Source organism: Rhodnius prolixus, unplaced genomic scaffold, assembly GCF_049639745.1.
Source record: "Rhodnius prolixus isolate KJV_2025 unplaced genomic scaffold, Rpr scaffold_3, whole genome shotgun sequence".
Lineage (NCBI taxonomy): Eukaryota > Metazoa > Arthropoda > Insecta > Hemiptera > Reduviidae > Rhodnius > Rhodnius prolixus.
In genome coordinates this window covers 24739764-24752897 of record NW_027411603.1, presented here as the reverse complement: position 1 = coordinate 24752897, position 13134 = coordinate 24739764, and the positions used below count along the sequence as shown (strand labels likewise).

General features: G+C 36.7%; 1 protein-coding gene across 1 annotated transcript in view; it reads right to left on the bottom strand.

Moving 5' to 3' along the window:
- LOC141453154 (homeotic protein antennapedia-like) overlaps positions 1-13134 on the bottom strand; it is a 1160806-nt gene that overhangs the window by 593705 nt on the left and 553967 nt on the right. The window lies entirely within an intron of this gene.

The following is a 13134-nucleotide window of genomic DNA, read 5'->3' as shown; positions in this document are numbered from 1 at the left end:
TGAGATAAACGACAAAACGCATTTTATTATGACAGACACGACAACAATCATTCGAAGTCCTTAATTGGGCAATTACACATCTCCCTAATAAAAAGAAAATAAATAATTTATTCAGAAAAATGGCACATCATTGGTTGGCGGACTAGGCTAAGAGTTCTGGATCTGGATATTTTGTGGCACCGATTTCAAAGAATCTTCCTTCAATTTTCAGTTTTTGAGTCCTAATACTGACACACAGTTTCATAAATACGTACGCTCACAGAAAACCAATTACTAAAACTCACTATTTCGGATTCAGGGTACCTCTAAACAAATTTTTTATTTAAAAAGTGAAAATACAGAATTTGGTCTTTAGCAATACCTTTTGTCACTAATAAAGTGAGAGATATTTGATAGTTGTACCAAATTTATCTGCATTGCAACACTATAGAAAAAATATAACACAATTTAAACACAAAAAAGACCAGAAAATAGAACCAAAATGAATACTCTAGAGTTACTAATTAATCTATCGCCAACCTTACATTTATTTCAAGCATACCTTCTGCATGTTCATTGGTACATGCAACAACACAACCTTTCTTTTAAAGGCATCCCGACTATTCCATTTCTCTCCCTCTAAACATAAATCACGCCCTTTTCTTTCATCCTGGTGATACTTAAAAAAAAATAAAAAGGATAAAATAAGTTTAAAAATAAAACCTTGTCAAACCGTAACCTCTTCTTTTGGCTGAGCAATGTTTTTAGTTGTTTTTTTTATGTAGTCACAAATTTTAAGTTGAATCCTGGCAACATGAGTATTTAATAATGGTCTGCGTTTATATAATTTCTTGGCGTTATATTTGTTTCTTGTAGCCTAAATCAATATGTCTAATGAAGATCAGTAAACTCAACTCGGGCCTTCCATGGAGTGGTCCAACCAACCGCAGCAAAAATTCCCTAATTTCTCCTCACGCATTCAAAGATCTTTCCTTGAATCCCCCAGGAATGACAACTGCCAGTCTCAATCTAAGACTGTCGATTCCTTATATATCGTCTCCTTCCGTTTAATATATCACGTGAAGAGGGTAAAACAATCCATGCGATTGAGATTGCTTTTGGTTTAAAATGGCAGTCCGTCGATTCATTTCAAAGACAATTCAAAATCTAACCAATATACAGGGTGTCCCAAGCTATATGGATAACGACTTTTTCTCGGAAACTAAGATAGCTAGAAAAAAACTAAAAAATACGTGTTCCCTTAGTTTTTTGTTAGAAATCCAAATTTAATTTGTAAATTTTTTTTGGTGCTTCCAGAAGCGAGATAAAGGCACCAACTTCATTTTTTTAAAATGGTGTGGTGTGGATTTTATTTCAGAAATAGATTCCTCTATTTTTTTTAAAGAAAAATTTACTCGAACGGTTTTTTTCTGTGAGCGATATTTTACAAGTTATGAATGAAAACATGATTCTTATAAGAAATGTCAAAATAATAATATTATAACGGTTTTTTTGATTGAATATGAAGAGAAGTATTGTAAATTTTACTCCTCATTAATATTACAGATCATGCTCGAAATGGCCTCCACCATTAGAGATGCATAGACATGCTCTTTCCCGCCAATTGTCCCTTACTGCCAAAGAAATAGATTCGAATTTAACCGAGTTACAGGCATCTATTATTGTTTGCTTTAGTTCATTTACAGATGCAATTCCGGCTTGATTCTGATCGCCCCATGTGTCGATATAACACGCCCATCAAATTTCCTTTCGAGGTATCTCTTTACATGCTTGATGGTGTTATATCGACACGGGGGCTTATTGTGCCAACCCTTTTTGAGTCTAATAGTTGAAACCCTTCTAAAAAGGTTGAGGACTTTCCCTACCAGTTCCTTCTGCGCTACTATCCTCTTTGGCCTCAAAGTTCCGAAGATATCATAGCGCAACCGCTCGATTGCAACGCAATCGTATAACATAGAGAGGCCGTTTCCTCCTCTTCCTGACACAATCTGCCTAACGGTTCCGAGCTGAAAAGCCCTATCTTGTACAGGTGCTTTCTGCACCTGACATGCTCCGTGAATAGGTCTGTAATCAGAGTAATCTGATTTCTACCCAAGGGCAGAGTCTCTTTAGTTCTTTTGTTTACACAGCCAGGGTTTAATACTCTTGCAGTGTTTAACCCCAGGAAGCTTCACCTAGTTCTTTTCATGTTTTCTCCAGATCCAGTCTCTGAGGGCCGCACGAAAAGCACCCTTGGTGATTAATGGTCAACTAAATGAAGTTAAGCTGCATAATGTAATAAGGTGTTTTGTCAGTACATAGTTTAAGTTTCAAAAAGAGAAAGAAAACAAACAACTGGGCTACACGAATTGTGGTAAAGCTGTGAAACACATAGAGCTAAAGTGTCGAATTTTCGATCAGGTCTAAGATAACCCTCACAAAATTTTCCAACCAAGTTCTTAATTTATTTCATTTTAAAAACTTAAATTACGTCCGGTACACTAGCTGAACCGACGCGATTTATTCGCACGCAGAATGTAAATAATATTCATGCAAACGCGGGTTCTCGCTGTTACGCTTCTGCTATAGTACCTAAGAGAAGCACACTAACATAAATTTAATGGACAAATTAAGACAAAACTGTGATTGCATTTTAAATAAACATGGATGAGGTTATTGCGAATGATTAAAAACGTGATTATTTCAAAAAGGCAAAGGAGGAACAAGCCTCAATCGTCTCACCATTTTCCGTGGGAATTCTAGAACCATATCTTATTTGGAATACCCAATTCTTGAACTTCTTCAGCTTCTTGCTTCGCTATAATGTTTGAAATTTATATAATGCTTAAAATTATTATTACAATTGTAATATTAAAAATATTTTCTTGAATAAAATTGAACATGTACATAAATTTTAACAGGATAGACAGGACACACATATATACGTGGAAGAATGGGACAACTGTTTTGTATTCTTGGCTGGTGCCAATATGGCCGCGAGAGAGAGGGTCTAAGCTCGCAGCTGAATCCTGGGTGTCGCACAAACCCCTTGTGGTGCTGCGTTACGTTAGTAAATGTGATGTATGAAAAAATACTGCGGTTACATGACTCTCAGCTAGTATTAGCCCAGCCTGAAACTGATGTTCCTCCTTGCACTATTTTTATAAAATCTCATACGTACACTTTATTACAATTCTCTTATGTATTTGTATGGTCTGAGGATATTAAAAGCAAGTTGCTTTGGTTTGAAAATAACTAAGAAAGTCAGCACATTATAAGGTCTATAGAGTTCACTTAGGCAATAATAATATTTGTTTTAAATAGGGTTCCTCCCAATTTTAAGTATAAATTGGGCCGGAATTTTAAGGCCTCCCAAACTGAAATTGCTCTTTCAGCTCGCTAATAATGTTTTGAAACTACTAATATTTCCCAAAACTCAGAAATGGCAGAAAAAAGCAGTCAACATTGCTTTATCGAGAACTCCATAGAATAATCTAAGCCTAGCCTGGGCTAGAAGCAGCTCTGAAGCTGTGATAGAGTAGAATAGCAGTGGAGGCCCACAAATTTATCAGTCTATCATCACTAAAGACTTCAGGACTCCTGCAAATACTGGTTAAGGACATGACAGCTACTTCTGCATGTTCTGAGGGGGACATTGAAAGGTCTGATTCCAGATTCAGAATTAACATGCTGTTGGATGAGCAGCTACCAAGATCTACGTGCACCAACTCCATCATCTTCCTAGGAATACCAAGTTTGTTCTGTACTTCATGTATAGTACCTTTACTAAAGTCACAAGCGTTTTGCAGTAGAATAACTTGCAATATGCTAAAAAAACAGTTTTCACATTTATTCTTATAGATAAAAATAGCAGCTAGGAATTCTTGCACTCCCAAATCGACTACCCTTCTTTACCACTGCACCAAACTCGCTGCACAATTTGCATGTTTTACGATTAAAATCCAGCATAAAAATGTTACTTCTAATTTAAAGATCGAGACGATAAAATTAAATGCGAATTTGGACAAACAGTAAACATTTTAATTTTTACTTTCTTTCGCTAAGACCAGAATGGATTACGATGCATTCTTTTTAAGCATTGTTTACTTGTTGTCTTCTTATTAAATCTACATCTTTGTATTGAAGCATAGTATAGCATAGTTCTAATATCTAAATTGTGGATGTAGGAGCAATTATGGATATAGGAGGATGGATGTAATGTGTATAGAGCCGAACCAAAAATATAAAAATAAAAGTATTTTAAATAAAATTGAAACCATGTGTGAAAAAGCAATACTGAATAAAACACATGCAATTAGATAAAAAAACTATAATATGTATTAAACAATAGAATAAATAAGAATGCGCTGATTCATAACTACTTCTTCTTTTTTATATGTCTAATCAAGTTGAGATAACTCGCGACTGGGATACAAATTCTACAGAATTAGCAGCCATACGTCGAATTAAGATGGCCAGCCAAACATTAAAGTAATTATAATATAATTACTAAGTATTTTTTTGGAAAGAATGTTTCTTCGATAAAATTGCAACTGACAGTTTCAAACAAACGATTCTTCAAAATGAAGATCACAGCAAAAATCGAAGGCCTCAAGAAAGGTTTGGAACTTCATAGGAAGTAATGTTACTATAATTTTCCTTTTAACAAACGATGTCTTTCAGGAAAATGTAGAGTGCCATGCAGCTGGAAAGAGGTGGGAAATTCTAATCAGCTTACATTTGATCCAATCAACCGCAGAAATCGACCGCAATGTCCGTTTTCCGGATAACAATCAGGGAAACTGCACCCAGGTGTGGTGCAAATGGGTCCATTCATCTTGCCACAAAAATAAAATGAATTCTTCTTGTTCCTAACCACTTCTGCTTCGTTCTAAGTAAAAGTGCAACTCTTCTCTTCACAAAGCTCAATGAAGTTTAATTCTTCTGGAGTAACAGAAACTAACAGTAGAAGTTACAGTTGAATTTATACTTACTGATAAAAAGTCTTCGCCCGCATTAGATTGTATTATTACAAACCTTATCAGAGGTAATGACAGATTTGCTACATCTTGTAACTTGATGAATGTTAAGAATTTCATAAAGGAAAGCAGGTGTTATACTCACCGATGTCCGGCATGAGACTAGCTAGCTAGATTGGCGCTGCCGACAATACTGGGTGCATTATGGGTTGCCGGAGAATTATACAGAGTATTCTTGTCTTGAAGAAAATTCTGTAAGACAAATCTCGACCATGGCCAGAAGACATAAAAACACTACGCAGTGGTTGTTCTGCAGAAATTAATAATGAACGATGAAGGTTATGAATGAATCAATGAAGGTTGATGAAGATGGCTGGAAGATGGTGTAAGAACAGTCAGAAACCCGAACCGAAAATATAAAAACAAAATGCAGTAAAACTAATTTAAATAAAATTGAAATCATGTGTGAATAAGTAAAACATAATAAAAGCACATGTGATGTAATTAGAGAGAAAAATTTAACAAAAATTCCAATAAAAATACAAATGCAAAAAGGAATGTCTTGTGTTTATTATTTTCTCTTACACTACTAGTAAGTTACTTTCTCTTCCTCTTACGCTACTAGCAAGTTACTTTCTCTTACACTACTAGCAAGTTACTTTCTCTTCCTCTTACGCTACTAGCAAGTTACTTTCTCTTACACTACTAGCAAGTTACTTTCTCTTCCTCTTACGATACTAGCAAGTTCCTTTCTCTTACACTACTAGCAAGTTACTTTCTCTTCCTCTTACACTACTAGCAAGTTACTTTCTCTTCCTCTTACGCTACTAGCAAGTTACTTTCTCTTCCTCTTACGCTACTAGCAAGTTACTTTCTCTTCCTCTTACACTACTAGTAAGTTACTTTCTCTTCCTCTTACACTAGTAGTAAGTTACTTTCTCTTCCTCTTACACTACTAGCAAGTTACTTTCTCTTCCTCTTACACTACTAGCAAGTTACTTTCTTTTCCTCTTACGCTACTAGCAAGTTACTTTCTCTTCCTCTTACGCTACTAGCAAGTTACTTTCTCTTCCTCTTACGCTACTAGCAAGTTACTTTCTCTTCCTCTTACGCTACTAGCAAGTTACTTTCTCTTCCTCTTACGCTACTAGCAAGTTTCTTTCTCTTCCTCTTACGCTACTAGCAAGTTACTTTCTCTTACACTACTAGCAAGTTACTTTCTCTTCCTCTTACGCTACTAGCAAGTTACTTTCTCTTACACTACTAGCAAGTTACTTTCTCTTCCTCTTACGCTACTAGCAAGTTACTTTCTCTTCCTCTTACGCTACTAGCAAGTTACTTTCTCTTACACTACTAGTAAGTTACTTTCTCTTACACTACTAGCAAGTTACTTTCTCTTACACTACTAGTAAGTTACTTTCTCTTACACTACTAGCAAGTTACTTTCTCTTCCTCTTACGCTACTAGCAAGTTACTTTCTCTTTCTCTTACACTACTAGCAAGTTACTTTCTCTTTCTCTTACACTACTAGTAATTAAGAAAAAGTGTTTTAATCGGGCAGATTGTCTGTATTTTGGGATTTAACCAGACATATCGTTATTAACGTTTTGAGATCTCCTGAGTAGAAAATATGGTTTTGTTAAAATTGGGTCTTGTTTTCCTGCGTGCGCATGCAATCAATCACAATAAAGGAAAATTGCAGTAAAGGAAAGTAGAAATTTGACATTTCTCTTAGTTATCAATAGATGCAATTTTAGAAAAAGTCGGTTTACTAATTAAATTTTACGAATTATTATTTTATTTTAGTGTTGCCAATGCTCGAACTTAGTCAGTTATTGCCAATGTGGAGTCATATTGACTCCATAATTTATTTTTGTCTTTTTTTTACATTTACTTCATTTTAATAATAAAATTTGCATTAAAGGATGAGAAAGAATAGGAATTTTGTCCATAAATCGCCTTTAACATTTCAGAAGAATTGCAGAAGAAATTAACTTCAACTTAGGATCGCAGTAATTTCAGTATTTTCTAGAAATAGATTCCTTCTGCCTTCTGATCAGGGACTTTTTCATTTTTTTAATTACATTCACTATTTTTTTCAATTACTGTGCGCTGTCGACACGTATCGGAAATTACCCAATTTGCTGCAAGTTTTTTCTGCAATTCGGACAGAAAATCAATTCTAGAAAGAGGCTTTTATTTTTGGTGCCTTGATGCTTTCTATGAAAATTATGTAAATTTACCACCTAAGCATTTAGGCAATAAATGTTGATCATATTAAAAAAGAAACACAATGACTACCTTCAAGTTTTACGATTAGCACACAAATTTCGATTCACTGAATCATTATGTAAAGATGAGTGTAGCAACCCAGTTTATTGAGCTTCCCTTTGTACGATACCGCTGTACGTTTTGTTTAGATTGTTCTTTGGTCTCAGGAGTGTAGTGATGGATCCATGTTTCATGCACAGTGACGAAACGACGCTTAAAGTCCTGCGGATTCTTCTGGAACAGCTGCAAACCGTCCTTGCAACACTTCACACGATTTCGTTTTTGGTCAAGCGTGAGCAATCGCGGCACCCATCTTGCGGGTAGCTTTGTCATGTCTAAATGTTGATGCAAAATATTATGTACCCGTTCATTCGAGATGCCCACAGCACTAGCAATCTCACGCACCTTCACTCTTCTGTCATCCATCACCATATCATGAATTTTATCAATGATTTCTGGAGTAGTAACCTCAACAGGGCGTCCAGAACGTTCAGCATCACTTGTGCCCATATGGCCACTCCGAAAATTTTGAAACCACTTATAAACTGTTATAATCGAAGGTGCAGAGTCACCATAATGTTTATCAAGCTTCTCTTTAGTCTCCTGAGGCGTTTTGCCTTTCATAAAGTAGTGTTTAATCAACACACGAAATTCTTTTTCGTCCATTTTTTGAAAATCACTCGACTTCCTCGATTCAAACGAATGCCAAACACAAAGAAATAGACCGATCTGGCTGAAACTTGGTGTGTGTTCTTCCAAGAGATGCTACTAACTAAACATAACCTCGATACGCGCCAGTAGTGCTATCTCTCTGACTTTGTACGGACTTTTCAAACGACCCTCGTAACATTGGGCTCTTAAAAAGAATAAAGATGAATATAACTTGCTTTTGTTTTTCATAATCTATGAAAATACAAAATTTTATGACACTCAAAAATATCAAGAAGAGAATCTCAGAATTCTTCGCGAGGAAGGCAGCAGAGGGTTTGAAGTAGAAGTAAATTTCCCTGTATGGGCAGACCAAATTGGTAATCGGGAGTCAAGTTAACAACAGAAAATCTACTTATATTACCGATCAGGAGTCGAAATGACTCCGATATATTTACGTGTAACGACAATCTGGAGTCAAAATGACTCTTGTGGTTCAAATAAACTAATCTGCAAAAAAAAACTAAGAATACCACGGTCTTCAGCTCGTGACTATCCAAATGGTGAGAGAGTGGGGATAGCATATCTAAGAACATTTGGGGTTAGCTATGAGATGCGGGGAAACAGAGCCATTCCTAATTGACTTCGGATTGGCAATGCAATGTTAAGAAGCTTGAGAGGTTCTCAGTTCGAATTCCGCGTTTAGCTACTTTTCTTTTTTAAAGTTAATAATAAATTATATGCTTTCGCTCCCGTCAAGAATCCCCAATTTAGCCTGAAAAATTAGGCAATTACTTTATTCACTAACTACTTGTAGAATAATAACTTAATTTGTAATAATTTTTCTACCATAATTATTTTTAAAACATTCTGAAGACTGTTTCGTGATAGTTTCCTTTTTATTTTGGTGAATTTTACGGTTTCGAATTCGGAGTTTACAAAACGAATAAAAGAACAATTTAGATCTTCGAGGACTGCAATAAGGGACAGTCTTGTTAGTGAGAATTCACTTCATTAAAAAAATGTAAACTTTGCTCAGCCCAAAATTAGTAAAAAATAAATATCGTGAAATGGAATAAAGATAAAAAATGAAATTACAATACTGAAGATTCAAAAGGTGCATTCACAAATGTTAATTAAAGGAATTGTTAGGCCCATCTTATTCAAGAAATAAAGGCGACGGTGAAGTAAAACAAAGGGAAGGTTACAAGTGAAGTGTGCCGAGAGAGAGAGATATGTGGTAAAGGCCTAAGGGTCTGGTTGGAAGGGGAGGCCCTTTGGGATATGCAGCATCACGCAGCTTACAGTCCCATATTGGCGATCCATTAGGGCATTCTTCACCACGTCACAATTCGCCCCTATATCTAGCTTAAAGGTTCCTCCCCTCCATCAAACTAACCCTCTTGCACATCAATTCCAACTCTCCCTCTAGTTCCTGCTAGCTTCTTCAGGCCATTCTTACCAGCCTATTCCCAATATATTTCATTGCTTATATTAACTGAGTTGACATAGCCGTATTTATAGGTTGCGTGAATTCAATGCTAAACGCGATAAGCGCTATTTTTAATTTAGAAATGAAATATTTTTCCAGTCATTTAAATTTTTACAGCCACCCAATTTTCGTTAAAAATAATAAAAACCATGAGCGCTCTCAGTATTGATGCAATAAACTTAAGTAACCAAAATACAAATCAAATTTCATTTCTTAAAGGCTGATAAATTTTTTATTAAGTTTTTATCTAAATACCATCCTTTCCACCGTTGCAGATGACACTGCAATCTTATCTCCTCATTCCGATCCTCTTACCGCTTCTCAGGCTCTTCAAATGCACATCAACCACTTACAGGACTGGCTTAACAAATCAAAATATATTGTATTTACACTTAGTTGAAAAATACAACCAACTGTGAACCAAACCAAACACCTGTACCAACTGTGAACAAAGTTCACGCTATCTTGGACTGTACCTAGACAAACGGTTGACACGGAATTCCTCATAATAGTCTGAAAAGACTACAAACTAACTAACGCTACAAACTTTTCGCTATACTACTTGACAAACGTTCGAAACTTAACCTACAAAACAAAAGACTCTTATACCTGCTGTAACTGCGACCTATTTGGTCATACGGCATCGAAGTATGGGGATCGACTAAGCGTTCTAACTCACTACGCCTCCAGACATTACTGTCAAAAATACTACGAAAACTTCTTAACGCTCCGTACTATGTATCTAACCTCACCATCCATAATGACAAAATCCTTTCCGTCAAAGATCTTGCAAAACTCGTTCTCTCAAAATTCCTTCCTCTACAGCAGCTCATCCTGATCCTTTAATCGAACTTCTATTTTCTTTCGCTTTACCAAGCAATTCTCTAAGGCGATTGAAGAGAGGGTGGCCTCGAGATCTCCTCTTATCGTGACAGCAGTATTAGTGATCACTATTTTGGAGTGACACCACTGGGTGCCTGTAATAATACAAATAATCCTGACATTGTGTTAAGTACGGCCAGAACTGAAGTCTCACCAATCTTAACGTTAAAAATGTAAAAAAAAAAATACTATAATTGTCTACAAGCATAAGCGCTGAAGATGAACTAGTCTCTAGGACGAAAGGTTGGACAAAAATATGACTGAAATTGGCATTGATTTTTAATTGAAAATTTTGTTAGGTCCGTAGTAGTGGATAAAATGGCTGATTTTATCCTTCGTCCTTTTTGTAGTGTGTTTTTATGTATATTTAAAGCATGTTGTTATGTAGAAAGAGACGAAAACAAAGTTAAAGTTGAATCGACCAGGGGTACAAAAAAACCTACGTGCTTCGACGGATAAAATCATCGACAAATACCTATATAGATATTTTGTTTTTTATTCACGCCCTTATTTCAACCAAATTATTTTTTTTCATCAGAATCTTCTTCAAGGATGTGAGCCCTTAAAATAGAATACGTAGTTTTAGAACTGTTTACAATGACATAGTTACACAGAAAAAAATTTGTAACGTTGACAGTATAAGGAGTAGGCTAGAATAACTACTATCCATGTCAGAGACACTGCAGTGATGTTAAAGCATGGTGTTATGTGTTAGGATGGCGATAAGGGGCGGACGGTTTGTAGCCAACCAACGCAGCGCTGCGCCTAAGCCGGCAATATCTTGGCCCAGTAAATCAGTGTCGCAGCTAGTGCACTACCACTTCCAGAATCCAGCTTCGCGCCCTCTTCGGCTCACCTACCCTTACCCCAACCATTTCCCTGGGCAAATCCTACAGGATTAACCAGTACCAAGGGGGAGTCCATGGGTTATAGTCAGGGAAATCAGATCCTGAGAGCTATTAATCACACTGTTAGACGTTTCTCTTAATCCTTCACCAACCAACTTCCAACTTGCCTTATCGAAAGCTTAAAGTGCTAGAGTTAGCCTTTAAAGTACTGCTGGTGTTGAACCACAATCGCCTCTACAGCTTATATATCTTCCGGTAACATATTTGTGGAACATAAATTTCAACCAGAAAGAGAAATGAGGGAAAACATTACAAAAATCTAATTTTTGAATAGTAAAGCTTAAAAAAATATCTCAAGAAATAAATAAAATACTTGATAACTCAGAATAATGAATCAAAACGTGACTTTCAGAGGGCGTTACTTTTTGGTAACCAATGGAAGTAAATACTTGCATTGCTTGCTTGTAGAGCTACCTCTTTGGGGTGCAGATGTTCACAGGGGCTTAACGTCCATCTAACGATTAGTATCTTGGGCGGGGGCGGAAGCACATATTTTACTGCTACATTATTTTTATAACAAATAAAAACTAGCTATTCGTAAGATTCGAACTGGAAATCTCTCACTAACAAAACCAGATTCGTGATCACTATACCAACGTCAGCCTCGGCAGGCAAAAAAGTTTATTTAAATTAAATTACTCCAACAAGACTCTATTACAACTTGAGTAATCATAGACCATCTAAACCATCCGCTGCAGAACACTTACATTCATTATCTAAGCAGCGGATATCCTGCATGTTTGGTCAGGAAAAACAAAAAGATGAAACGCACTGAACTTGTTGCTGTTGTGGAAGCTTAGGGTTACTGCCTTTCAGTTTAGTAAAACATAGCCTTTTCCTTACCCAGGAGTCGCTCACTTGGCTCCTAATGTCTAATTAAACATATTGGTGCTCTTAGGCGCCATGAGTCTGTAGATAGGGGTAACTTAGGCTACCAGGCAAACCGGCCAACCGTCACGATAATCTAAAAAGTTAATATTCTCCAAAAAAATAAGCTAGAACGCTTTTAGACGGAGTGAAGTAAAGTAATTGCCTATTTTTTCCGGCGTGCTTTACGTCCAACTAACAATTAGGTGACGTGGACGGAGGCGACTAGCAAACATACTTTACTGTAAATTTCTTGTATTAACCTTTAAATAAAATCCAAGGCCTAGACCGGGAATCGAACCCAATACCACGATACATACGAGGGTCGTTTGAAAAGTCCGTGCAAAGTCAGAGAGATAGCACCACTGGCGCGTATCGAGGTTATGTTTAGTTAGTAGCATCTCTTGGAAGAACACACACCAAGTTTCATCCAGATCGGTTTATTTCTTTGTGTTCGGCATTCGTTTGAATCGAGGAAGTCGAGTGATTTTCAAAAAATGGACGAAAAAGAATTTCGTGTGTTGATTAAACACTACTTTATGAAAGGCAAAACGCCTCAGGAGACTAAAGAGAAGATTGATAAACATTATGGTGACTGCACCTTCGATTAGAACAGTTTATAAGTGGTTTCAAAATTTTCGGAGTGGCCATATGGGCACAAGTGACGCTAAACGTTCTGGACGCCCTGTTGAGGTAACTACTCCAGAAATCATTGATAAAATCCATGATATGCTGATGGATGACAGAAGAGTGAAGGTGCGTGAGATTGCTAGTGCTGTGGGCATCTCGAATGAACGGGTACATAATATTTTGCATCAACATTTGGACATGACAAAGCTATCCGCAAGATGGGTGCCGCGATTGCTCACGCTTGACCAAAAATGAAATCGTGTGAAGTGTTGCAAGGACGGTTTGCAGCTGTTCCAGAAGAATCCGCAGGACTTTAAGCGTCGTTTCGTCACTGTGGATGAAACATGGATACATCACTACACTCCTGAGACCAAAGAACAATCTAAACAATGGGTTACCAAGGGGGAATCTGCGCCAAAAAAGGCGAAGACCGTTCCTTCGGCCGGAAAGATTATGGCGACTGTCTTTTGGGATTCGC